Here is a 27,182-nt window from a genome sequence, read left to right on the forward strand (position 1 = left end):
ACCCCAGAGGGATATATTTGAACTCTGACCTTTTCTCTCTTTTTTGCTTTCTGGTCACCATATTTGGCCTCACCACAGGTCCAACACTATGACCACTGACTAAAACTTCTGCAACTATGAGGCAAAATGAATCTGTCCACCTTTTAAGCTGTTAATCTCAGGTATTCGTCACTGTGATAGAAAGCTGGCTCACACAGGAAATTTATACCAGTAAGTGGGACTGCTGCTGTGATTGTACCTGATGATGAGGTTCAGAAGCCCTTAGACTTGGTTTCTGGGAGTAGTTTGGAAAAGTTTGGAGAAACAGACTGGAGAAAACCTAGAATGCTATAAGTAGAACTTAAAGGGTGATTTGGGGAGGGATTCAAAAGACCACAGTGCTAGTGGAAATGAAACTGGTCTTGTAAGATTCCAGAAGAAAAGGAAGATGGTACTGAGAATTGTACTAGATATCATTTAGGTCACAGTCTGTGAAAGAACTTGTCTGTATTTTGTGTGAAGCTGAGATTAAAGGTTGTAGATTAGTTTATCTAACAGAAAAATTTTCATGGCAGTGCAGAGCTCAAGCAGTGACATGAGTATTGCGAGATTTAGCCAGATTTATTGAGAATACTAAGCAAAAAGTAGAGCTAAGAAAGACTTTTAAAACTTGGGAGTTTTGTGAGTAAAGGAGTGTGTTTTCTGAATAGTTATAGTCAAAGACAGTGCAACTCCTAAAGAGATTAGTGCCATCTTATTATTTGTATTTATTACTATTGTTATTTGGTGTGAGTTGAGACAAGGTCTGAGTATGTAATTCAGGTTAGCATTGAACTCACTAGGTAACCCAGGCCAGGCTGGCCTCAAACTTGCATCAATCCTCCTGCCTCAGTCTCCCAAGTGCTAGAGTTACAAGTGTGTGCCACAATTCCTGGCTAAGGCTGTGCTATTTTTAAAAGCCAAGTATTCAGTGATGGGAGACTAGGAAAAATATCTTGAGGGTATCTCGGGAATTGTCAGATGCCACCTACCATAGATTCATGGGTATGAAAGTACAAATTTGCTTCAAAGATTTTGCTTGGAGAAGAGGGCCCCACAGTGCCTTCTTGTTAAAATTCACCTAGGAAACTGTTTCCCCAGGATTTTTTCCTCATTTTCAGCCATCCAGCTACCCAGAGGCCATTGCAGCTGTGAGACAGTCAGTCCCACATATTGTTGGAGCTGGTGGCAGAAATTGGTTTTGGTTTTGGTTTTTAACAGAGCAGAATGTAAGATGAGACTAAATAACTGGATGAATAATAGTTATACACAGAACACTTGAGAGCAGTGTTGCTTAAGTCCTTGGGAGTTCCACTCTACCAAATGCCCTGGACACTGGACATGGAGCTACAGGGCTTCATATTTGCCTTGCTGAGTTTTGGTCTTGTTTTAATCTAATCCTTCCTTTCTATCTCCCTAGTTATCACTTTACCAGTGGGAATGTTTATTCTTTATATTTGAGAAGTATGTAACTCATTTTCTTCTTTACTTTATAGGGTTTAAGTTTGCCTTGAGTTGTAGAGGATACTTTCAATTTAGACTTTTGAACAGTTCTAGAAGTGATAAGACTTTGGGGAGTGATGGAGAAGGACTGCATGCATTGAGCCCCTGGGGACCAGGGGTAGAATGCTATAGTTTGAATCTGGGGTGTTCCCAGAGTCATGTTTTGTCTCAAAGAATTGGTCTTCCAGCCTACGAGGTTGTTGGGAGGTGGTGGAAACTTTGGGAGTTGAGACCTAGTGAAGGAAATGGTATCCTTGCGTGCATCCCCTTGAAGAGGGTACTGCACTCTGACCTCTTCCACTTTCTCCCCTTTGATTTCAGTCAGCATCATGTGAGCAGGTTTCCTCTACCACATGCTGTTTTGTGCCATGATGCCTAGCATTGCTATTGGACCAGAGCTATGGCTTCAAGTCATTGTAGCCTGAAAGCTTTGAAGCCATGAACCAAAATAAATAATTCCTTCTTTTAAGTTGTCTATCTCAGTATTATTTCTCACAGCAATGGAAAGGTGACTAACCCATAGTGGCGTTCTTGGATTGCTTTTGATTTTTTTGTGTGTTTTCTTCATGATTATCATGGGACTTGTATAAACCTTTTCTAGTTGCAGCAATTTATTTAAAACTAATTATGATTTAACTCCAATTGCAACCTAAATGTTTAAAGTTGACCTCCTAATCATTTATATTATTGATGTCACAAATTATCACTTTTGAAATTACATGTCTATTAATGTATTAGTAAAGCCAGACCCCTGCTACAACAGTGAGATATTCTTTATATATCTATAGAGCTCCAAATACTTGCCAATGAGATTTGTACTTTTATATACTTTCAAATTGTTATTTAATATTCTTTTGTGAACTTTGAAGAACTTCCTTTAGCATTTCTTTCAAGACAGTTTAGTGTATTGAACTACCTTCAGCTTTTCTTAACCTGGGAAAGTTTTTCTCATTCCCCTCTTTTCTAGATATAGTATTCATAGTTGGCGGGATATTTCTTTCACCTTTTTAAATATACCATCCCACTCCTTTACTGTTTATGAGATTTCACTTGAGAAATCTGGTGATCGTGTAAGGGAGACATCCTTATTAATGTGAAGTTGCTTTTCCATTGGTGCCTTTCAAATTACATGTTGTCATCAACTTTTGAAAATTTGATTTTACTATGTCTCTGTGTGGGCTTCTTTGTGTTTACATTATTTGGAAACTTTTAGTATTTTTAAAAATGGATGCCTATTTTTCTCTCTTAAATTTTGGAAGTTTGGGTCAATATATTCCAAAATAAGTTCTCCTTCTTTTTCTTATTCTTTTCCTTTTTCTTTGTTTTTGATACAGGGTCTTGCTGTGTAGTTCAGGCTGGCCTTAAACTCACCATGGACCCCAGGCTGGACTCAAACTCTCATTGACCCTCCTGCATCAGTCTTCCCTGAGTGCTCGAATTACAGGCATGCACCACCATGCCTGACCTTCTTTTCCTTCTGAGACATTCAAAAGAAATGTATCTCCTTAGTCCATGATGCCTCAGAAGATGCTTAGCCTTTTATCCCTCCTTCACTTTTTGTTCTTCTGATCAGATAATTTTAAATAGTCTGACTTTGAGTTCACTGATTCTTTCTTTTCCTTGATCCAGTTTGACATTGAATCTCTTTATTTTTTTATTTCAGTTATATTCTTCATCTCCAAAAAATCTTTCTTATACTTTCTATCTCTTCACTGAACAGCTCATTTTGTTCATGGGTAATGTTTCTGCAATTATCAAGCATGTTTATAATGGTTATTTCAGTTCTTTGTGAGATGTGCCAAATGCTTCCTTCTCTTTAGATTCAATTTCTGAAGATTGACTTTGTTCTTTGGTTTGGCCATGTTTATATGTTTCCTTATGTCCTTTGACCCTTTTGTTACTATCTGAGCAGTTGGAAAAAATATTGCCTCTCCCTGTCTGTGTAGACTACCTTCGTGCAGGAAAGAACCCATTAGTTAGCCAAGCTAAGAGTCTGCTGTCTCTCAAGCTTTCTGTAGATGTGTGTTCTCTGTCTTGTGGTTGTAAAATGATTAGAACTATTAGAGAGACTTTCTAGAATAATTTTTCAGGAAGTCATAATATCTTGGTGTGATATCTATGGCTCTGCAAATTTTCTGGTTCCAGGACAGCAAATTGTCTTGCTTTCTTGATTTTCAGTGGCTAACATGAAACTTACTCTCCACACTTAGTCATTGGATAGAAACTCTCAGTCTCCATGCAGTCCTCCAGAAAGTGAGACTGTGGGATGCACACTTTGCTCCTCTCCCTCTCCCTCATGCTGAATGAGGAGTGTGGTGAACAACAACAAAGTCCATCAGGCTGCGCTTGGAAAACCCAGGACAGGAGAGGCGCAGCATTTCTCTCTCTCCCTTTTAGAAAAAATGTCCTAGCGGGAGTAACTTCCCACAGTCATGGAGACATGCCAGCCAGGGAAAGCCACCCACTCCCTCGCCTTGCTATCTGCTGCCCCCAGGCCTTCAAACTGTGCCAATTCCCACAGCATTCCATCAGAAGAGCAAGATGACACAGAAAGCAGTCCCTTAGAGAATTCTTAGAAAAGCTGGACTATTGCATAGACACTCCTGCCTCTCCCTCAGAAGAGAGAAGTCTTAGGTTGAGTACCTTCTCCCAGTCTTGCAAAGCTGCACTGGCCATGGCAAGCTACCAGAAGCTTTTAGCTTTGCTCAGCTTGGCCAAGTGTCTAACCTATTTCAGTTCTGTTAACATCCTGGATGAAAACTCAAGTCCCTCATACAAGACGGCATAAAGTTGGACTGTTCAACACAGGCGTCCTTTTCAAAGTGGGATGCAATGGCTTGCAGTTGTCTCTTCCCTGAGTTGTACTGACTTGGTTTAGGGCTGACACAAGGGATGTGAAATGGTTCTTTTCATCCTTTTCAGTACAACTGTTCTCAGCTGTGTGCTCACTTGGGCTACTTCCACCTTTTAAGTGTTTTCTGGAAACTTCATAAAGGTATCTTGCACCTGTATGTCATTATTAAATTAGGGGTTCTCTGAATAAATGAAGGCTTGCATTTTCTATCTTGCTGATGCCATTCTTAAATCTACTTTTAAACAACTACTACAAATATTACCATAAATTTCCCTCTAATGTGTTGTAATGTCAGTGCTGTATTCACAGTTAGATCCTTAAATCTTTGAGGAAATATACCCTGTGCTTGATTCTTTTCTTTTTAATAGGTAGTTAATGCTGTATCAGGTACATAGAGATGTACAATAATGTGCCATTGTCTAGAAAAGGTGTAACTTTTGAGAAAAAGCAGTATCTGAGGAAAGTAAGCATGTAAACATCAGCATAAAATAATCTTGGGTTTAAATTATGCTTCTCAAAGCTTCTGAATCATAAATAAAATATATAATATCTCTAACTCACTATTCCTAACAGAAAAATGGGGCAATGATATCTAATTTCTATTATTAATAACTAGGGATAAATACAGTTCTATGTGTCATGGTCATATCATTTAATTGCCATACATATGGTTAAATGCCCAATTGGTGTTGGATAGTTTTCACTGTTTTGGTGAGATTTAACAATGAAAAATAGAATAACTCTACAGAATAGGGCAACCTTCTACAATAGCATCAACTAAACTCTCATTTCGTACTTGCTCTGATTTCATTTTTGTTATTTTGGATTCTATTTTCATCTCTTATTTAATTTGTTTAAAAAATGCATTGTATCCAAATAAAGTCTAGAAAAAATATAAGGAGCTATTTCTTTTAAAGAATTAGTTGAGTACAAGCATATTAGTATTGTGAAATTTGGTATTCAGGGTAAGAACTCATAGAAGGAATGCAGAGAAAACTATAAAGTTTTTAAACTTTCACTTCTTTATTCAATGGATAATATTTTAAACCCATCAAAATGTTAGTGATATATCCAACGAATGAGCAGTATATGAAGTGATGTTTATTAAAAACTTGTGCAGCTAAAACATCCACCAGGCTTGTATAAGTTTTCTAGTAAAATACTGGTAGTTATATATCCAAAATACATGTTATGTATATTTCTTTTTTTAAGTTTATCTTACTTATGTTTTGTTAATTCTCAACTTTTCAAATTATCAATAAAATAGATTTAGTACTGGATGGGACTTCAGAAATCAAGTTTCATAGTATCATTTTTCTCGTGAAGAAATCTGGACAACAAAATGACTAAGATTAGCCAAGCTCAACCTGGAAATTAGAAGCAAGGTGTTGGTGTTGTAATTTCTTCTAATTGATGTTGCCTTCATTTTTTAAACTATTTATTCACTACCACAGTCTAAGAGATAAATGTTAGCTCTCAATTAAACTAGTATTTTTGGGTTCTCAATTTCTCTAGCAATTCTGTATAATGAAAAAGAGGGTTAGTAATATATTATTTTTGTCCCCTGAATCTATTTGTTTTCAAGTAAAGAACTAAAGACTCCTTGTCAAAAAAATGTCTTGCTGGATGTTAAAATTTCTGAAATTTTACTGAAGAATTATTTATTTGAATTATATTGTTAAATGCTCCAAAGATTTATAAGATGCAATCACCAATGAGAATAAGGAAGCAAAACTATATATTCAAGGGTTGTCTCTCGTTTCTCTTTGCAAAAGAAGAGAAGAAATTAGATCCACTAGTTATATGGTCACTCTTGTTACGCTTGTCTATCAGTAGACAATGGACATTTTTTGAGATTAAAATTTTTTCATCATTATACATTCACATCTCCAGTACCTGGAGCCAAATACGAGATCATGAAATAAATTTTTAAATTGATATTTACCAGGCATGCACTATATGCAATTTACAGTGGTCTGTATTATTCAGTTTGTCATATCTTCTAGATTAATAATGCTCCAGATAATGATATTGTGAGGTAGCTATTACTTTTTATGCATTTTACAGGTGACAAACTTGAAGTAGAAAGACGATAGGCATACAACAAATGGAAGAGATGGAACTTTAATCTTTCTCTTTAGAGGCACTTCTTTCTCCACATCAGAAAATACCACAAAGTCCAGAGAATCATCGACTGCCAGAGTGGGGAAGTTCCTAAAGCCTATCTGGGTGCTCAGAACTCATTATATTGGGGATTCAAATTATGTTTTCCACTCCTTGTCCTCTTGTTAATTCTCAGCACTACTGTGAATGAATTGATCAAAGTGATACTCCTCTTTACATTAATTAAAAACATGGATAACAAACTAACAATCATTTTGGAAGTTATGAAGGAAAGGAGACTATTAATAATGTTTCCTATTTATTGTAGAACTACTATGTATGAAGGATATACATTAATTCTCCACTACTTCAACCTATCAGGTGAAAATTACTATTATCCTCATTAGACATACAAGGAAGCTCAAGCTTGAAGATACTAAAGAAATTTTCTAAGTTCAGAAGTATGTTATTAAGAATTTAGCCTTACATTCCGAAAATGCATGGCCTCTATCACCAATTTCTGAGTGGCAACCTGTAAACCCTTAGAATTTCCTAAGTGCTAAAAGTGCTTTTGTTATTCAGAGTGAAACCTTCTGACAGACCAAACCTAATAAATTATACTAATAAAATGTCTCCAGGTAGAAGAAGAGGATGAAGACTTCACGCATGTGAGCAATTATTAGTCCATCCATCATGCCCACTTAAGAAAGCCATAGTATAGTTCTCAGTACAAAAGTGCAAAGGAACGGTAGTGCACACATATTGTCACATGTCATTATGATGTTAGTCTGACTTCTGCTGCTATGACACAATGCCTCACATAAAAAATTATGTGAAAGAAAGATTTATTTGATTCATTTCAGAGGGTTTAGTTCATGGTTAATCGACTTCATCACTTTGGACCAATGATAAGGCTGGACATAAAGGTGGGGAATGCATCGTGGGGCACACGTGCTCAACTCATTGAGGCTGGAAAGTGAAGAGAGACAGGAGGAGCTAAGGTACCACCATCACCTTCAAGATGACACCCCCAAGACCTAGCGTAAGTCCACTAGGCCCCACCTCCTAGAGGTGCTAACGCCTCCCAGGAGTGCTACAGGTTGGTGACCAAGTCCTTTGCATATGGACCTTTGGGAACCCTTTAAAATACAAACCATGTCAAATACCAACTGTGTTCTGTGCTTAGAACAAGTAAAGCTTCATGTTGGAAGCCTCCTAGACTTTACCCTCTCTGTTTCTTTGATTAGCTGTTTTCAGTTATTATATTTTCTAGCAGTAAAAGTGATCATGAGTATAATGGCTTTCAATGAGGTCTATGGATCTTTTGAGAGAATTTCAAACCTGAGGGTGACTTAGGGAAATCCCTGGCATTGAGGTTTTCTGCAGTTTGGTCTCAGACTAAAATTGCCACTATATTCTGCTTGACTTAAACCTTAGAGAATATGTGTTAGAACAGAATCCCATAGACTCTGTGGCTTACACAACATTTATATTTCATACTTGTAGAGGCTGACACATCCAAGATTAAGAGAGGAGCAAACTTAGAGCCTGGTTAGAAGCTGCATCTGCTTTGCAGCTAAATGTCCTCTGGTTCTGTCCTCACATCATACAGTGCAAACAGGGAGTTCTAACCCCTTCTTGCAAGGCATTAATTCCTTTCATAACAGTTGCACCTTTATGACCTTATTTTCGCCCAAAGTCCTACTAATGAGAGGTTCATTCATTTCAGCATCTTCTGCTACTACCTTCCTCTGGTATCCAACCACAATCTACCACCCAGTGTCTCCTACTATGACTACTACAATCTCCATTTTCTCTTAGCCATATACAATATCACTAATCCTTACATACATTTTACTAAACCACAATCCCATACCCTCCTGGACCTGCTAACTTGACCGGAGACAAACACCAATAGATATATACAGTCATGTATTGCACAATAACATTTCAATAACTCTACATATGATAGTGCTTACACAGGGTTACAATGCAGCCCAAAGGATCCTATCACCTAGTGATGTTGTAGTCATTTAAGTTTGTGTAAGTGCACTCTTTAACACTTCTACAATTATGAAATTGCATAAGGGTACATTTCTCAGAATTTATCAGGTAATTAAGCAACATATCACTGTGTGTGTGAAAAATTCTTTTAACACATTTTGCAATTCCATCAGGTATTTCTAGCGGTCCCAGGGATTTCTAAACTATTGTTTTGGCTCACTTCTATAACCTGGAAGCTTAGGTATAGGGGTTGCCATTCAGAGGGATCATTCTTTACAGTCAAGTTAAGTTTACACAAATGTTCACAAAAAAGTAGAAATGTATTATTTTCAGTGTACCTGAAAGCTCAAGTTTTTGTATAAATCATAACTAAGTGGAATGACATGGGCTATTTGTAAACAAAACAAAATATATATAGGTCTTTGCTTCTCTTCAATAAATCACATCTGTTTTTATTACACTAGAGGATCAAAGGTGATATCCTCCTAATATTGACATAGAAAGGGATTAAAACATGGTTAAATAGAGAAAATTAAAGGGGGAAGCTTAGCCTTGCAGGCTAATTGCAACCTAGATTCTGTGAACCTGTATTTTTAATGGTAATACTGCTAAAATTTTGCAGATGGGTTCCAAATATAAGATACTGCAATGAAACTATGTTATTTCCTTTTCTAAATTACCTGCTCTGCCTCTCAGAACAAAAACTAATAAAAAGGTAGGCCCATCTTAGTGGGATAGGTACTGCATTCTTTTTTTTTCCTTTTGTACCTGTATCTACTCAACAGTAAATTAGAACAATAATAGCCATTTAAATACATGTTAATACAGCACAAGTGTTAGCTTTTCAGCTTCACCATAATTCCAATGTAAAAGGGAGTCAGACAGCAAAAACTGTGATAAAATATTGAAGAGCTCTATTTCTCTGCAAAACCACACAATTTCAGTACTAGCTAAAAATTGGCATTGATAGAAAAATTATTCATATTGATAGTTCTCATTTTAAAGTTTAAAAATATCATTTCTATATTTTCACATGGATTTCATGTTTTAAAATGCTATTAATCAGATAGATCACAGCACATTATTAGTTCACGAATGTCCCTGAGAAGATGTGAAGATACACGCGAACAGAGCTGTAAAGTGAAACCCACACTTCGCTAGGAACTGATCTAATTGGGTCTTCCTTATTTTTTTTAAATAATTCATTAAATATCAGACTAACGAGGGTTATTTCTGATTCATTTTCTTTCTATTTGTTAGTCTGTGTAATATTTAAATCTTTCATAAGAATATCACTTTGGTCGTTAATAAATTAACAATGTGGGCTAGTGTCTCCTAAAATGTTTTAGTAATAGAATTGTTCTTAAGTTACACTAAGCTATTTTCCAAGTTGCTTTTACTTTCACTTCTCAAAATTAGATTTATTATCCGTGTCATGTTCAAAGTGGCTTTGTGAGAGCAAGTGTAATACCGCACTTGGAAGTAAGCCAGCCATTTTACATACTGCACAGGCAAATGCCTTGGGAGCCTTCGCTCGGTGGGCACCGCGGGGCAATCTTGAATGATAGGTGCTCTTTCTTACTCTCCAGCTATAGAAAACCTTTAAGCTAAACTCTTATAGGAAAGCAAAAAGAGTGAGAAAGATACTTTTTCCTATAGTGCTCACATGCGTGCACACACACACACACACACACACACACACACACACAATGACTTACTTTCCTTTTTCTCTACTGAGCTCATAGAAACCTGCTTACCTCTCTTTGAACCTCTTAGCTGATATCTCAGGAATCAATTTTAATAAATGACAGTTCTTCTTTCTTGTTTGGTTAGTAATTTATGCCCATCTTTCAGTCTCACTGAAAAAAGTTATTGGAAAAATAAAATAAAAATTTCCACAACATTTACATACATTGGTATGTGTAGACTAAAAACTAAGTTAAATAGAAATGACTAAAAACAAACAAAAAATGTTGAAACTTAGCTTAAAAAATAAATTGTTTTTCAACAAAATGCATTCATTTGGGGGCATTCAAAGAACATACTATATTCCCTAATATAAAAACATGGGCTAAAATATCTGATCCATAAGGCACAATCATGGTGAATATAATTCTTGACAATTTGTCCCCTGCTCACAGGTTTGGCATTTTCTTCAAGGCAGATATTCATGTAGAAAGTGAAAACTGAACCATCAGTGAACTAGAAACCTCAAGGATTCTCAACAATAATCATTCCTTACTTTGAAAACCTAGAATTGTGTTAAAGAACAATGCATGGTGACAATAATTATGTCCTGTTCTATTTATTGGTTTATTGACCTTGAGCAAGTCACTTGTCTTCATGGTTCCCAGTTTCTTCAGCTAAAAATCATCATGACCTTTTTACTTCTTGCAAAGTATAGAAATTCATGATTCTAAAAGCCACTATTCAATACATTCCCTAACATTTTCAAGGGCTTCAGGTTTAATTTATTTTTCAATGAAACTCTAATCATTAAGGAAGCAAGATTTTCTTGGATGTTTAAAAGATTAAGTAGTAAATGTATCATAGCTAGAAGCTGGTTATATGTTATATTCTTAGCAAAAGATAGCTATTTAATGCCTGCTTTCTTTTCCATAACTACTAATCCAGATGTTTGAAATCACTTTTTAAAAAATACACTATTTTTAGAGAAATTATGGGTTTGCACAAAGTACAGGGTGTTCCCATACATTTCCTTTACCCTTCTGCCCCAGTGTCCCTTACTGTTAATATCTTACATTGCTATAGTACACCTTATATCTGTTATAATTGGTTAGGCAATGCCTATCGATGTACTATTTTTAAGTCCATGATTATAAAAGTTTCTACTCAATATACTCTCTACATAAATTTTTGATTAGGAATTATATGTCACACATCTTTCTAAATATTTTATAGGTCCTGAGTCATTACATACTTATAGACTTCTTATCAGATAAGCTGCATTATTACATGCTTGTGCAAACAATCTGAAGCACAGAGAGTTTAAGTGTTACAGCTGAAGCCTCAAGGTTAATTTGAAGTAAAGTTGGGATTTGGAAGCAGGCAGTTAAATCTATATATTTAAATACTCCACTAAATGGCCTCAAGATTTCTCTGAAGTGTCACCTGGAATACAATTCTCTAAAGAAAGAGTTTATGATTTGTTAACTATGCTTGTTGCAGTTTTAAGTGACATGAAAATATTAACCCAACCTACATAAGTAAAAATTAAATTTATTAGTGTAAGGAGCCAAAATCTTGGAAAAGGAGAAAAGCGACTAGTTGTAGGAAGTTTGACTCAGATAATATAATTATGATTTAATTACATTGCCTTTATCTTTATTTTTATTAGTCCCTGTTTGCAGTACATAATGACTACACCCATTGTGGGCAGTTGGTGAATGTACACAATAATACATCTTAATTTGGTTTTTTATCGCTCTCCCCTGTCCTCCTCTCCCTCCAGCCTCCCTCCATCTCTTGATCCTTCTCCAGGCAGTCAAACAACGGAGACAAAAACTCCAGTCCTCATAACTTCAGTCGTCCTCACAGCAGAGTCATAGTTTCTTGCATGGTCCCAGTATAAATATATTTATGTCATATTATCTTTGGTTGAATCATGTGTCCATCTCTAAGTGAATCTCTAAGGTAGGAAACTTTCAAGAGTGCTGTAGTTTGGCAGTAAGCCTGTATCTCATGCTCCATTCTGGGAGGCTTAAGAGAATGGCCACCACCACAGCCACAGCGATAAAGACTGAGGGAGGGAGTGCTTTTCCAGGTAGACAAGAGAATATGGCTATTAAAATTGATTGATGGATGTCCAGAGATGTCCACAGTATACAGTGACACTTATTGGAAATATGGCATATTTCCAAATTCTCTGCAATGATCAGTGCATATTAAGTGTACTAAAATACTCAATAGCTTCCTTAATGAAGATATTGTTTCTTTTCATTGTTTCTAAAATTTATTCAGTCATGGAACTAATTATTTTGGCGACACTCTGGCAGCATTTGTTTATGTACTGAGTATCCTGAATGTTACTTGGACAGGTGTCATTTCAACCAGTCAATTCCTGTATTGAATAAATTTGATAAAACTCTCATTTTTATATCCCCTGTTATATTGTCTTATAAAAATTAACAAAAAATATTTAATCTTTTCATTCTGTACTTAAGTAATTGAATTGGTAAGTGGTCAAGCACAATTTATTAGTAACTCTTTAAACCAACAATCTGCTGAATATATTTTGGGAGATACTGATTAAGACTTAGTTTCTGACTCAGTGAAAAGGTCCCCGTTTTATATTTAGTATTTGTTATCATGTTGTAAATTGGCTAGGTAGTTATTCTATTTTTTTTGGTTTGTTTTTTTCTGGTACCGGAAATCGAACTCATGACCTTGCACTTGCAGGCAGGCACTGTGCTGATGAGCTAAATTCCTAGCCCCCTAGGTAGTTATTCTAGATTTGATCAGATCAGCAGGTGCTAGATGGGCTCGGATGACCTCATACTCTCATCTAGAGTTTGGTGGACTGGTTGGTTTGCAGTGTCTTATGTATGATTCATGTGGACTCATTTGCCCAAGTAGCAAGCTGAGACTTGGCTCTTTCAGGTTTCAAAAGAGTTATAAGTGAGGGCAAAGATCAAAGTGGTACAAGTGCTTTCCAAAACTACTTTCATCATCTTCATTTACATAGCAATTACTAAAGCAAGTGAAATGACCAAACCCACTTCCCCATGAACAAAACTGCAATGACATATTGCAAAAGGATATGCAGCACATACCAAAGTGGGATGAATTGCTAGCCCTCCTTATGGTATACAACAGGGTTATTAAAATTCTTTTCTGTATATCCTAGCTTTAATTTAAGCTAATGGGTGATATGCTTAACTAAACTACATAGAAAGCTGTTTATTAAAATTTTACGTACATGGACATAAAGAAATGACCTTTACTTTGAATAACTAGGTCATGTTTAAAATACAACATGTTCAGCAAGATCCCAAAGTGTAATGTACAGAAAGTAGTAGAGACTTTATTGTATGATTTTGAACAAATAAGTTCTGAGATGCAGATCTGCATGCAGGAGTTTCATCAAGGATTATGTGTGGAGAAACACATATAAAGTAGTATGGAAAACAAAAGGGAACTGAAGAAAGCCAACTCTAAAGAGGTTGGAAATTAAGAGTTGTTTATTCCACAGGGGTCTCAAAACTAAGCTAGATTTTAGGTTATCCCTAAATAAGGTGAAATAATATGATTAAATAAGGTGGCGTAAATAAGGTGTTCATATCACTGGCTCCCAAACCCCAGACAAACAGTCTGGGGTGAAAACATCTCATGGGAAGGAGCTAAGTTTGAGCAAGATGATTTCCTTTAGCTGTGGGCAATTCTGGGGGAAAGACCCAGGAGTGAATCACCACTAGCCAATAGTATCATAGCTGCAGAAAGCATCCCCTCACTTATGAAGAGATCTGATTTCAGCATCAACTGGAAAAACAAGAATTATTTCAGCTTAATATAGGGAAGACATTTTTTTCACAGCAGAGAAGTTCCAGGCTTTGGAGGTATGTAAAACTGCATCAAATCAGCATGTGTGAGTACTCTGCAGAATCAAACAATGGGAGTTTTGACTAACTGATCTTCTGAACATTTTTTAAATGCTAAAATTTTTATTATTTCTTCTTTAATAGACTGATAAAAGAAAAAGCCATAGTAACTATGTTGGAAAGTACGTAAAGTGTCCTGTTGGAAAAGTTTTGAAATAACCCCAGACACACTCAGCCACCTTATATTTGACAAAGCAGCCAAACACATACATTGAAAGAAAGATAGCCTCTTTAATAAATAGTGCTGGTAAAACTGTCTCTGCACATGTTGATGATTAAAATTGAACCCATGTCTTTCACCATGCACTAAACTAAATTCAAAATGAATGAAAGATCTAAATATTAAGACAGAAATGTTCAATCTTCTGGAAGATAAAATAGGTAAAATTCTTGAAGACATTATGGTAGGCAAAGACTTTATGACTAAAACACTGATCATAAAAGAACTATCCCAAAGAATCAACAGTTGGGATCTCATCCTATTCAAAAGCTTTTGCACAGCAAGAGAAACCACCAACAGAGTGAAGAGACAGCCCACAATCTGGGGAAAATGTTTGTTGGATGCTCCTCAGACAAAGGCTTACTATCGAGAATGTATAAAGAATTCAAAAAATTAGACCTCTCAAATTTAGAGATCCAGTCCAAATGTGGACATCTGAGATGAATATGCACTTCTCAGATGAAGAAATACACACAGAAAACTGATACATGAAGGAATGTTCCACATCACTGGTCATTTGAGAGATGAAAATTAAAACAACACTGAGATTCCATCTCACCCCAGAAAGAATATCTATTATCTAGAAATCAATAAATAACAAAGGCTGGAAGGGAAAAAAGGAACACTTCTGCACTGTAGGTAGGAATGTAGACTGGTACAACCACTGTGAAAATCAGTGCGGAGGGTCTTCAGAAAACTAGAATTAGAGGTCCCATCTGACCCAGTTAGTCACCTTCTGGGTATCTTCCCAGAAGAATTTAAACCATCATACACAGTGATGTATGTGCACCCATGTTTATAGCAGCACAATTTGTAATAGCTAAATCTTGGAAACGACTCATTTGTTTCAGCACATCAACTGAAGAACGGATAAAAAAGGCGTGGTCTTTTTATATAATGGAGTATTACTCAGTCATATAGAAGGATAAACTGGAAACTTTTATAAGTAAATGTATGCAACTTGAGACCATACTCATAAGTGCAACAAAACAGATGCAAATGTGTAAACACTGTATTGTCTCCTTAATGTGAGAAGCTGAAAGTGTAAATGTGATCCAACATGTACAATAGATATTGTAAGATATGACGAAACTTCAAAAGAAGAGAGAAACTGGCTGAGGGGAATGGGAGAAAACAACGAAGGGCAAAGCAAAAGGAAAAAAATATGAGAGATAGTTAAGAGAGTTGTACTACTAATTCTCTCAGTTCATTGAAAAGATAGGTCTGTGCTAATATTGTGGGGACAATTAAATGCTGATAGCTCGAACTTTGAGTAACTAATTTAAAGAAAACAATACGCGATGTACTAACCATTGTTACCCTTCTATCATATTGTTTTGGACTGTTTTTGTTTTTTTGTGTTTTCTGTTTGTTTTTCTTTAAAATAAAAATTAAAAAATAAACGTTTTAAGGAATCTAGATGCTAAGTATTCATTAAAGTATAGCAGCTCATTTTCTGGTTCTACTCAATTGAATTTAAAGAGAGCATTCAGCAAACATGACTCACTGCTAACCGGGGTATGTTTCACGATCTACAAGGATTATTCCTAAAAAATAGCCCAAGTGAGATTAAGAAAATATGATACCATCACTGCTTGCAAGCATTTCATCTGATAAATTGAAAATACATATGGCCAGGATTTGCAAGGAAATTTTGCCAAGTATAGAGCTATATATTTACTCTCAAATATTGAACATACAAGCTTTTTTGAACCTGTGTGAAATTATGGGCTGACAATGATGCTATGAAGAGGGGAGCTTCTATTTTTAAAAAATAGTGATATTTTGATATATTTTTGTTAGTTAAGTCCTTTGAATTATTATTTTAGAAATACGTATCTATAGTATGGTTTTTTGCTTTTTAAAATTTAATTTAAAGAGAATAAAAAAGAGCAATAGCAAAATAACAACAACATAGACAAAAGCAAAACAAAGCAAAAACAATAAAAATGATACAGGGTTTCAAAACATAATGATAAGAATTAAGAGTGGTTGTTATGTTACATATTGTTATCTTCAATGAAGTTTTTCAGATTACCAGAGGTAAGATGTACAGTATGTTTTTAAACACAGTATATTAATTCCTTGTAATTTTTGAATTTTTTTATTTTAAAAAGAGAAAAAACAGGGGGCTGGGGATATAGCTCAGTGGCACAGTGCCTGCCTGGCAAGTGCAAGATCATGAGTTCAATTCCTGGGACCGGAAAAAAAAAAACCCAAAAAATAAAAAAAAATAAAAAGAAATAAAACTGATACAGAATTTCAAAACAAGTTATGAAATTAACAGTGGTTATCATATTGTATTTTGCTATCTTCAGAGTAGTTGCTGAGACTACAAAATATAGGCATGCAAAATTGATCAAATAATATAAGCATTAACTAATAGAAATGGGTAGTAAAATTTTAACTATCATGTGTGTGTATAGATATATATTTTTGTTGTTGCTGTTGTTTGTTTGTTTTCCCCTTTCTTCTTGTCTCTTTTCCTCCATCCCAGTTGTTTTTTTCCTACTGAGCCTTTTCTTTTCCTTTACAGTAGCGACTGTACTTTTCAGATTTTATTTACACTTTCTGGTTATTATACTATGGAGGCAATCCAGTGTTTACATATGCGAGTCTGATTTATTTCACTTATGAGTATGGTCTCTAGTTGAATCAATTTACCTATAAAAGCCTCGAGTTTTTGTTTATCACTGAGTAATTCTCCACTGTATAAAATTATCACACCTTTCTTAGCCTTTCCTCAGTTGATGAACATGGATTCTTTTATTTTAAAGCATGGTAAGTGTTTCTGGGGAAAACTAATATTTTGCTTCAATGTCTACCTAAAGTTTAAAGATATTTTAAACCTTCCAAGTCTTATTAAAGAGAGTATCCCTCAAATGTCTTTCAACACAAAAATGGTTTAAAATAATTACTGGTGAATGAACAACACATCCAAGTTTTACATGGGAAATATACACAGGTCACTCACTTCCAAACTTAAATACTTAAAAATATATTAACTCCTTTACTTTTCCAAAACAAATCTATTACTTAGGAGTGTTCATATATCTTTTATGTAAACTATTGACAACAGGTCATACTGATATTGCAGTACATAAGTTATAATGCTTGTGCAATACTTTTCTGTAACATATGAAAGTCTTGTGAGCAAACTTTTCTGGTTTCTTTTTTTTTAGTCAGTGAAATGTAAGTGCAATAAATATCCCACATTATCATTGTCCTATTCAGTGTCTTTTAGTATTGACAAGAAGTAAACATTAACTCTTGGTATATTTTATAATGAATGGTCTTAAAATATATTGAGTACTATTACTAATACAATAAACCGAAATTGAGAATGAAGAATAAGGCATAAAACATTAGTAGACTTCACATACTTCTTAATTATCAGAATAAAGTTAGCTGTTATAACAGATAACTCAATTGTTTGGAATGTTGATTTCAGAAGAATTACCCTAAAATTAATCTATGCAAAGACAGATTAAAATGTATCTTCATAATTTGAACATTTCTGATAATTAACGTTTATTTCTAACATGAAGTTTAACTTACATATTATAGCAAAAAAAAACTGCAAATTGGGGGCTGGGGATTTAGCTCAGCGGCAAAACGCCTGCCTGGCAAGCACAAGGTCGTGAGTTCGGTTCCCGGTACCGGAGAAAAACCAAAACAAACAAACAAAAAAAACCCTGCGAATTATTGATATATTTTTGAAATCCTTTTCGGTAATTATGGTCATGTGAATCGAAACATGACAGAGCATGGGAGCAATCCACGAGATGCAGAGAGCTGCTGAGGGTCATTACCCCGCAAGTGTTCTCTGATCATTGTTTTTCAGGCCAAAGGAATCATTATAAAGTAAGCTCTTATGACTTGCTGTACTTTTCTTCTTCTGTATTTCTTTCATTTGAAGACAAAAATTCGATGTATTAAATAATAATCACCCGTGATGTCATATTCTACCACAATTAAATTATGCAAGCATGGAATGAAAAAATATGTGCATGAGTAATTACACTACAATTATTCTTCTATAAATAATCCAAAAGAGTCTGTGTGGTCAAATAACTGCAACTTATTGAAAAAATAAAAAAGCACAAAGGCACATTGAACAGATTCAATATTATTTACCACATTATTTAAAGGAGAAATAAATCCATGTATAATGTAATCAAATATATGAGTATCTAAAGAAAGTAAAGTAAAATATCATTTCACCCATGAGATTGGTGAATATTAAAAGACATAATGTCTATTGTTATATATAACACTACCATGCTGTTGACTGTAATGTAAATAATTTTCTGAAAAGTAACTTGAAGGTACTATAAAAATTAATTTGTAGATATATTTCTACTGGGCCACTCTACTTCTGTGAATCTATATTTTTGAAATAAACTACTCTGCATAATACTTGGAATTTATCTTAAGATGTTTATTGTCAAATTAGTTATCATAGCCAAAACTGGGGGAAAAAGTTCTAAATAAAATAATTGAAAAAGTATAGGCAGCGATTTTATAAACTTGTATTAAAGCCTCAGTTGTTTTACTAGCTACTCATTAATCTTTCAAAAGTTCAGTTCACAAATTTATCATTAATATTTATCAAATAGGATTGAATGTGGATGAAATGACATGATAAGCTATTTGAAATTTAAATAATCAGTGTCTAGAAATAAGGGATTATTTAAATAAAGTAATATAATTTGTAAAACATTTGAAATACTTGTAAGTTTGTATTTTAACATGAAAAGATGTCCTGAGATCAAGTGGGACAAGCAAAAATTGTTAATTAGTATAAAATTTATATAAAAGGAATACATATGAATGCATGTGTATGATGCATATAACACATTGATAATAATATGATTTTAACTATAAAAATGTTAAAAGAATAGAAATCAATTCTTTAACAATAAGACTCTTCATTTTGTATACTTCTATATTTCACATATTGTTTGCATATTTTACAACAGACCTGCATTACTAATGGAGCAAATAATAAAGATATACAGTGCACATGTTTTAAACTATAGTAAAGTAAACGTATTTGAATTCGTGGAAGGAAGAAAGAAAACAAATATATAATCATATCACACATTGTTGAATGAGGAAGGGATTCTCTTCTATATATCAGTCAGCCCTCTAGCTGATGCTTGAATGCATTGATACAGCCCACACTTAGCCACCAAATTTTGAAGAAAAAGAAACTTCCCACCAGATGTGAGATTCGGAGACTGAGGAGTTGCTGTTGAATTTATGTCCAAGCTTTTCCTTAATTTAGCAAATTCTACTAAGATACAAATGCATGCCAAACAATGGCTATTTGAGTATGACACACTAACTTGTTAAGCAACAAGGGAATTTGTTTTTTTCTTCTAATTTTAAATAAGAGAAAAATAAACACTAAAAACAATGGTACAAAATTCCAAAACAAGGGCCGAGAATATAGCACAGCAGCACAGCATCTGCCTGGCAAGTGCAAGAGCCTGAGTTCAATTCCTGGTACCCCCTAATAAATAAATAAATAAATAAATATTTCAAAACCAGATTTTAGGGGAGCAACAATGATTAGTACATTGCGTATTGTCTTCAAAATATTTGCTCATATTACAGGATAAGCATGAAAAATTGATCAAACAATATAGGCATGAATCTTACCTTTCAATGAGCTAATCGCAATTAGTAGTACAACTATCTTGACATAACACACTGCCAGTGATGCGGAAACGCTCAGCATATTTTTCCATTTTTTACTTTTTCTTTAGATTTTTTTTCCCATTTCAGTGAATTATATATTATCATATATTAATTTATCTTCAAAATATTTGATGAGTGATTATAATTATAATCTCTGGACCTTAGAGTGTTTTTCTTAAAATATCTCAGTGATACAAATCCAGGGATAAGGAATTAGCATAACATAGTAAGAATCTAGGATGGAGGAACTTAGGAATGGCCAGGTGACTTGACTGGAGAGGGAAATTTCAAAGGGAGAACTGAAAAAATATAAAAATAAAAAAAATAAGTTCTAGTCTGTGGATGATTCCTTTGTTTAACAACCAAGCCCTGGGGTGGGTGATGGTACATATGCAGGAAACAAAAGATGAAGGGATTTGAAAAGGATATAAACTCAACCATACATGTAGACTAGCAATATCCATGGCTCACTCAATAAAGATGTTCGTTAGTTGTTTGGATGAGCTCAGAAATGACAGGAAAAATTCATGTTGAAGTTAAATTTTGAGGAATCATCATGCATTTGTTAGGCTCTTCCAAAGAGTCTGCTGATTGATACGTGAAAGCCAAGAAAATTAAAAATAGAACCCAAAGACTCATATCACCACGTTTTCTTCTATAGTTCTTTTGCAATAATTAAAAAAAGAAAAAAACCTCTGAGGAATATCAACATTTTCATATATTTGAATGTAGGGGCTCTTTTATAATCTTTATTTTTCTCCTTCTTGACTCTCTCCTGCCATCTTTGTTCTTCTTTTATCTCCCTTCCTCTCTCCTTCCTTTCCTCTTCCTTTCCTTTTTCCATCTCCTTTTCCTCTTTTTTTTTTTTTCCAGTATCAGGACTCGAACTCACGACCTTGCTCTTGCCAGGCAGGTGCTGTGCTGCTGAGCTAAATCCCCAGCCCCTCCCCTTCCTGTTTTATTGTCACAAGATACACTGACTTTAAGAATCACATAATTTTGGAATAGAAAGTATCATAAGTATTTGTTGCTTTTTCTTGCCCCATTTGTTGGATTGCTTTGCAATAGGACAATTAAGAAATATCTAACAATTCAAGATTTTATTTTATCTTAAGAAAAAAAGCATACAAAAATACATACTCAATTTTTCTTTATAATTTAAAATAAAAGCAATACAATGGAAATCTCTATAACCCAAGTTTTTATTTATATCCTAATGAATTCTAATAACTTATCTTCTTGGACATGAAAACAAAAGAAATACCCTTCCTGTGGTTTATCCTGGTAGGTGAGCACATGCCTAGGAAAGTCAGGAACCACGGTGTACTGAAAAGGAACACTGTATTTAACACTGCCCCGAAGGGCGAATTTCCAACAGGTTCTGCTGAACCCCATTTTTTGGGATGTTTCTCTATACTGTTGGGCAAAATTGCTTGTTCTCTGCTATTTGGGCACCAGTACCTTTGCATTACTGTTTACCATAGTTACCTGACATCTAGATTAGAATCAGAGGTGTCTGTGGTATGCTGATTCCTCAAACAAACAAACAAAAATTCTCTTCATGAAGCATCCACTGAATCCACACGTCAATGATCTAATACGCCAAATGAAACAAAAAAGTATCACAGCCAAATTCTGTTGGAATTTTCTTCTGTAAATTGCTAAATTATGAGAAACATGCTGGACTTTCATGACATTTTTATTTATATCATTATAAATTAAATGATTCATTTACTATTTTGGACTATTTGCAGGACCTTGTTTATGTTATACCTCCATTGAAGAAGCCAATAATTTTCCAAAAGTTGCATTACTATAGAAATATGAACAGAGTCATACATGTTGATGGCATAGATTAAGCAGAAACTCAATAATATCCAGTTGTTAAAGAAAACACTCTTCCTTTATTATCAGAAAATATCTATTAAGCACATATTTGTAGTCCTTTGTATGCTGATTTCAAGCAGTTATTTACAATAAGTAGACTGGATTTGCCTAAATCTGTGTTTACAAGTAGTGATTACTTTAGATTACATGGATTTGATAAATTTATAGCTAAGGCAGAAATTTTGAACAGTATCACTTCTAAGTACTTGGTCATCAATATAGTGTTGAATAGTTCATCTGACACTTTTGCCTTAATGATTAAAATGTCTTTTTGACCAATTCAATTTTATCATTTATAAGGCAGTGGTTAGTGATTTATAGCATTTTATTTGGTTAGTGATTTATAAATGACATCTCCAGGAAATTACATAAGAGCCTTGTTCCAGGCTCTTTAGTATATAACTCAAATATACTTTTCTTCAACTAGGGCTCTAATTCACTATAGCAATGCAGATTTGGATGACATGAATGACTTAAAAAATGTAGTGTTTTTACTCTGACTATCAAGGTTGAAAGTACAGTTGGAACTAGGCTTTTTTCCCTTTCTATTCAACATTTCAGTGTTTATGAAAGAGTCTGTACTACAACTTCAGGGATAGAAATTTACATTGTTCTGGCTTGGCATGGTTACTCTAAGTTAATTCCAAAACTGACAAATTCTATGTGTCCATGCCTATCTTTAGTTTATTGCAATTTAGATTTTCAATTATAGGTTATTAAAAAAATCTAGTAATTCAAAGCATTTGCTTTCTCCATGCTGTAATGGAAGAAGAGGAGCGCTCTGGATAGATATAAAACTAAAATGCTTTTGTTTATTTCTGAAAAGAGGGGAAGGTTTTGACTTCTTACGCATTGCTCCTACATTTTTGTACTTTTAAATTTTTTATACTCTGCATATATTTATGTATAATTGGAAATACAAATTATTAATGTACAAATATGCTTTGGGTGTGTACTGCATGTGAGAGAAAATTCACATCTTCATAATAGTAACTTCCAATGATTTTTTCAAAATTACTTAAATTTTTTTGTAATTTCTCTGGGAAATGAATACTGATCTCATTTAATTTGTCTACACAGACATACCAGCAGTTTACTCAGAGCAGCCTTTTGAATTGCAGAGGAATTCATGCTCCAAGTATTTCTCCTTAAGCATTGATAGGAAAATTATAACAACTGTCACTTTATCTTATTGAGTTCTGATGGTTCAATGGTATTATCACTTTTAATATGATTTCTTTCCTTTTTGATCATTTAGAAAAATCTGAGTTATGAGTTATAAAAACAAATGGGAAAGATCTGTGAGAATTCATTTTATTCTACACATGTCAAATCCACTCAGTTAATATATCATGTTGAGGATAAGGTTTGATATACTTTTACTCTCTACTTCTATTTATAGCCTCTTCAGAATGTTAAAGTGTTAGGGTCACATAAGTCACTTAAGATATTGTTGATTATTTTTGAAAAAATGAGAATTAATGATACAGTACATGAGAATTTTTACAGTGTATCAGATAAACTTTTGACTTTATTTGGAAGTACAAATGGTACATTATATTACTCAGTATTCTAAAATTGAATGTTTTAAAATGTTATCTACAGAAAACAAGGACGGTAAAACCTAGTAATTCCTGTACCCTGTGTGTCATCAGATATAAAACTTAATACCATCCTAATTATCAAATCTCCTAAATCTAATGCCAGGATTGCTAACTTCACTGGTTCTCAAATTTATCATCTTCATGACTAAAAATCGCAAATAGTTATAATGGGAAAGTATCTTTTAATCCTGAGCTGGAATCAAGTATGTAGCTGCTTTTGTACTCAACTTTTCTGATACAACTGTACAATTTGTTAATCACCTACTCATGTTTCCAAAGTTCTTGGATATCACGTTAACCAAACTATTGCATCTTGGATTTGACTGAAGAGAGGAGAAAAATAATTAAATACACATGATATGCCCAGTCATACATATTCATTATGTTGATTAAATTTTAGTTTAAATCTTTTGTAATAGGTATTCAAATCCTAATTTTTCAGATGAGGAAACTAAGGCTCAGAGAGGTTTGCAAGCCTGTCATAAATCTTACTTATAACTGACAGGGGTAGGATACAGGACCAGTTCATTAATCTTTAAAGCTGGTAACATTCTCATTATATCAGAGCTTCTCACGATGGAGATGGCCTCTATCTGTATCCAAATTGCTAAGAAAACTTGTTAAAAATACAAATTCCACTGCATTGGACCAAACAGTGAATCAGTTTTGGTATGGAGGTCACAGGAAATTCACATCGAAATAACCACCCCACTGATGCTTATCCATCAGTAACATGATAATCTAGGGCACGATATAGCCCCCTTTCTCACCCTGTCATAGATGCGTCCATAAGGAGATGATTCTATACTGCTGGAATTTTTTTTCTTCACTAATTTTGATTTTTTTTATTCCTAATGATGGAGATCAAGGTTGTCTGACAGAGAGTATATGGGCATTTTACCAAGGGCTGGATGAAAAGAGAGATTGCTAGCTGATCATGCCAGTTGCAGACACTGAATTAGGAAAAGAAGTCAACATGTGGGGGAAAGACAGCTGCAAAATTCAAATGACCTTCACAAAAGAGACAAACGGCCAATAAGGAGTAATCAAATTTTGCAACGTGTGTTAAAATTTTTAAAAATATATTACATTTTAAAAAGACATATTGCCATTAATTCACTTCAAAATACTCCCCTCACTTCTAACACACTTATCTCATTATTTTTGTCACTTTCTGCAGGAGTTCTGGAGTCTTCTGTGACTGTCTATAGGTGTGATCAGAAATATAGTGACTGCTGTTGCTGAGTGCCACCCAAAAGAAACACAGGCTCATAAAACCTGATAGTGTGTCCTCACCCACCTTACTCACTGGATCTAGAGCTGCATGACTTCTGCCTGTTCACCAAAATTAAAATAACTATGAAAGGTAATGTTCTGAACTGGACACCAAGGCACCAGGACAACACAACCGAAGACACTGTCAAATGAGAACCATCTTGATTCATTTTATTCCCAGGACCTAGTACATAGTCATGTCTTCAGTGAATCGGTGCACAAGGCCTTATGATTCTGAGTTGTTCAATTCATATAACTATGCTATAGTAGAAGAATAATATCATTTTTATGTAAAACCTATGCCCAGTGTCTCATGTCCAAGCCTCAACTACTTTTAGCCACTTCTAGGAAAAAAATCTGCCTGTCTGATTGATTGAGATGAATAACTGAGAACATGTTTTGTTTTGTTTTTTTTATGGGTAATAATGTGTCTCCTGAAAATCTGGAGTCTGTTGTATGGTTTTACCAAGACAAAATTACTCTTGAATGATTCAAGTAATCTAGTCACTACTGGTAAGAATATATGCCAGCAAAAGTCAAAGTCCAGAAGGGAAAAGAAAATGTGATTACAAATAACTCTCTCCTAGTTGTTATAAGAAGGTTGAGGGGCCAGAGATATAGCTCGGAGGTGCAGAACCTGCCTGACAAATGTGAGGTCCTGAGTTAAATTCCTGGTACCCAACCCCAGAAAGAAGGTTGAGATGCCTGATTTCAAAGCTATACATGAGTGCCTTCAAAATAATTACTTAAAGCCATGGGAAAATGTACATGCAGATTACATAAAAAAAGAAACATAGTAACTACCAGTCCAATGATGGATGAACCTCCACCATTAAAGCTTTATTCACTTTTTAATTATTTTAATTTGTGTCAACAGTTTGGGTGGGTTACAAGAGAAAGTCCATGCTTTAAACCTACATAAAATATCTACCAGATTTTTATAGGATATTGTACTTCTTTAGCCAAAAAACATTGTTCTCATTTTCTTACAAATTAAATCCTTAGATATCACAAATTTCTCCGTTTTTACTATAAGAAATATTTAACTTTTCTCATGGGCAGGGCAGTATAAATATACATGAGATTTGCTGGATGTTTCATTCAGTAATTTATCGCTTGCATCCTGGCTGTGGTTAAAAGTAATGATGAAAATTAGATTGCAAATTATAAATTTCCCTTAAATATGTGTACATCTTAAGTCACAGGGTATTCCTGAATGGAATACATATGAATAATTATTCAGTCATTATTTACCTGCTAAAAAAATTTTTTTTCAATTACTTTATCATATAAAATATATCATGTTTATTAGAATAGTCTGTGGAAATAGTGACTAAAAACACTTCCCTTATCTTCAAAAATTAGGGAAAAAGTGAATTTTCCATATGTAGACAGATTCCATCTTTGGCCTTCATCTTTGATATTAACAGCAAAGTTTTTACTACATATAAAAGTTAGTCATAATATACATTTGGTATGTCTTTTAAAAAGTTTATATTATTGAAAATTTATTTTTCAGCTTGTGAAACAAGAATTAGTTGGTTCCCATAGTTTTAGGTACTTTTGCTCTCAAACTACAAAGGCACACAACTAATACTGATAAATATTTGTTTTACATCCTACCTGTGTGAGAACTTAAACTAATGATATGAACTCTACAGATCACAGGTATTTCCAACTACTTTACTTAGAAGACTTTCAGTTTTGTAGGGGCGTTTGTAGTAACTTTACTTAACTTGTTTTCTAATCAATCTGTTTTAAATTATCTTATTGTTGGCTCAGTCTTCTGGGTAGAAAAGTACTCACATTTGTGCACACAAGCACACAGCCCACACTCACACCTCCTACCTGACCAAGTAAGTGGCCAAGAGTTCAGATTCAGAGCCCTGTGCTCTGCATTCACAACGGTCTAAGAGAAAATCCAGTGGTGAGGACTCACATGAGGAAAGAAGTTTCTCAAGATAGTGGGGATCTTCCTGATGGGGCCAATCTACAATCATAAGTAGGTGAGTTGGGATTGTCATGTGGCAGAAGTAAATATCACATGCTAAGTTGACACCTTTTAGTGATCAAATGCGTGTGAGGATCTATTGCCCCCTCCCTGCCTCTCAGATTTCTCTCTGCTTGATTTCTGTTCCCTGAATTCTCTCTAATAACTTAACTTATTCCTAATGTATTTCTTTCATTTCATTGTAGTACTATTCTTGTCTTTAATGTATTGATATTTTTCATTGATTTCTTCTCAGTCTGTTACTTGTGCATTACTTCATTCATTCATTCGTGCATTCATTTTTCATTGTTATGGAGTATACATATTTTCCTTTCCAAAACAGCTGGGACACAGACAGACTATTCAGTCTCTGCTCTGAGGAAGAAAGTGTGTAGTGTCA

The 27,182-nt window shown here is 34.4% G+C and overlaps 1 long non-coding RNA gene across 1 annotated transcript in view; it reads right to left on the minus strand.

Annotated features, from left to right (window-relative positions):
• The window catches only part of LOC102029360, a 138,261-nt gene that overhangs the window by 2,699 nt on the left and 108,380 nt on the right, over positions 1–27,182 (minus strand). The window contains exon 4 of the long non-coding RNA XR_001236810.1: positions 10,240–10,341. This is a non-coding gene — a long non-coding RNA (uncharacterized LOC102029360). The remainder of the gene's footprint in view (positions 1–10,239; positions 10,342–27,182) is intronic.

Source organism: Chinchilla lanigera, unplaced genomic scaffold (genome assembly GCF_000276665.1).
Source record: "Chinchilla lanigera isolate Chin_1 unplaced genomic scaffold, ChiLan1.0 scaffold00005, whole genome shotgun sequence".
Classification (NCBI taxonomy): domain Eukaryota; kingdom Metazoa; phylum Chordata; class Mammalia; order Rodentia; family Chinchillidae; genus Chinchilla; species Chinchilla lanigera.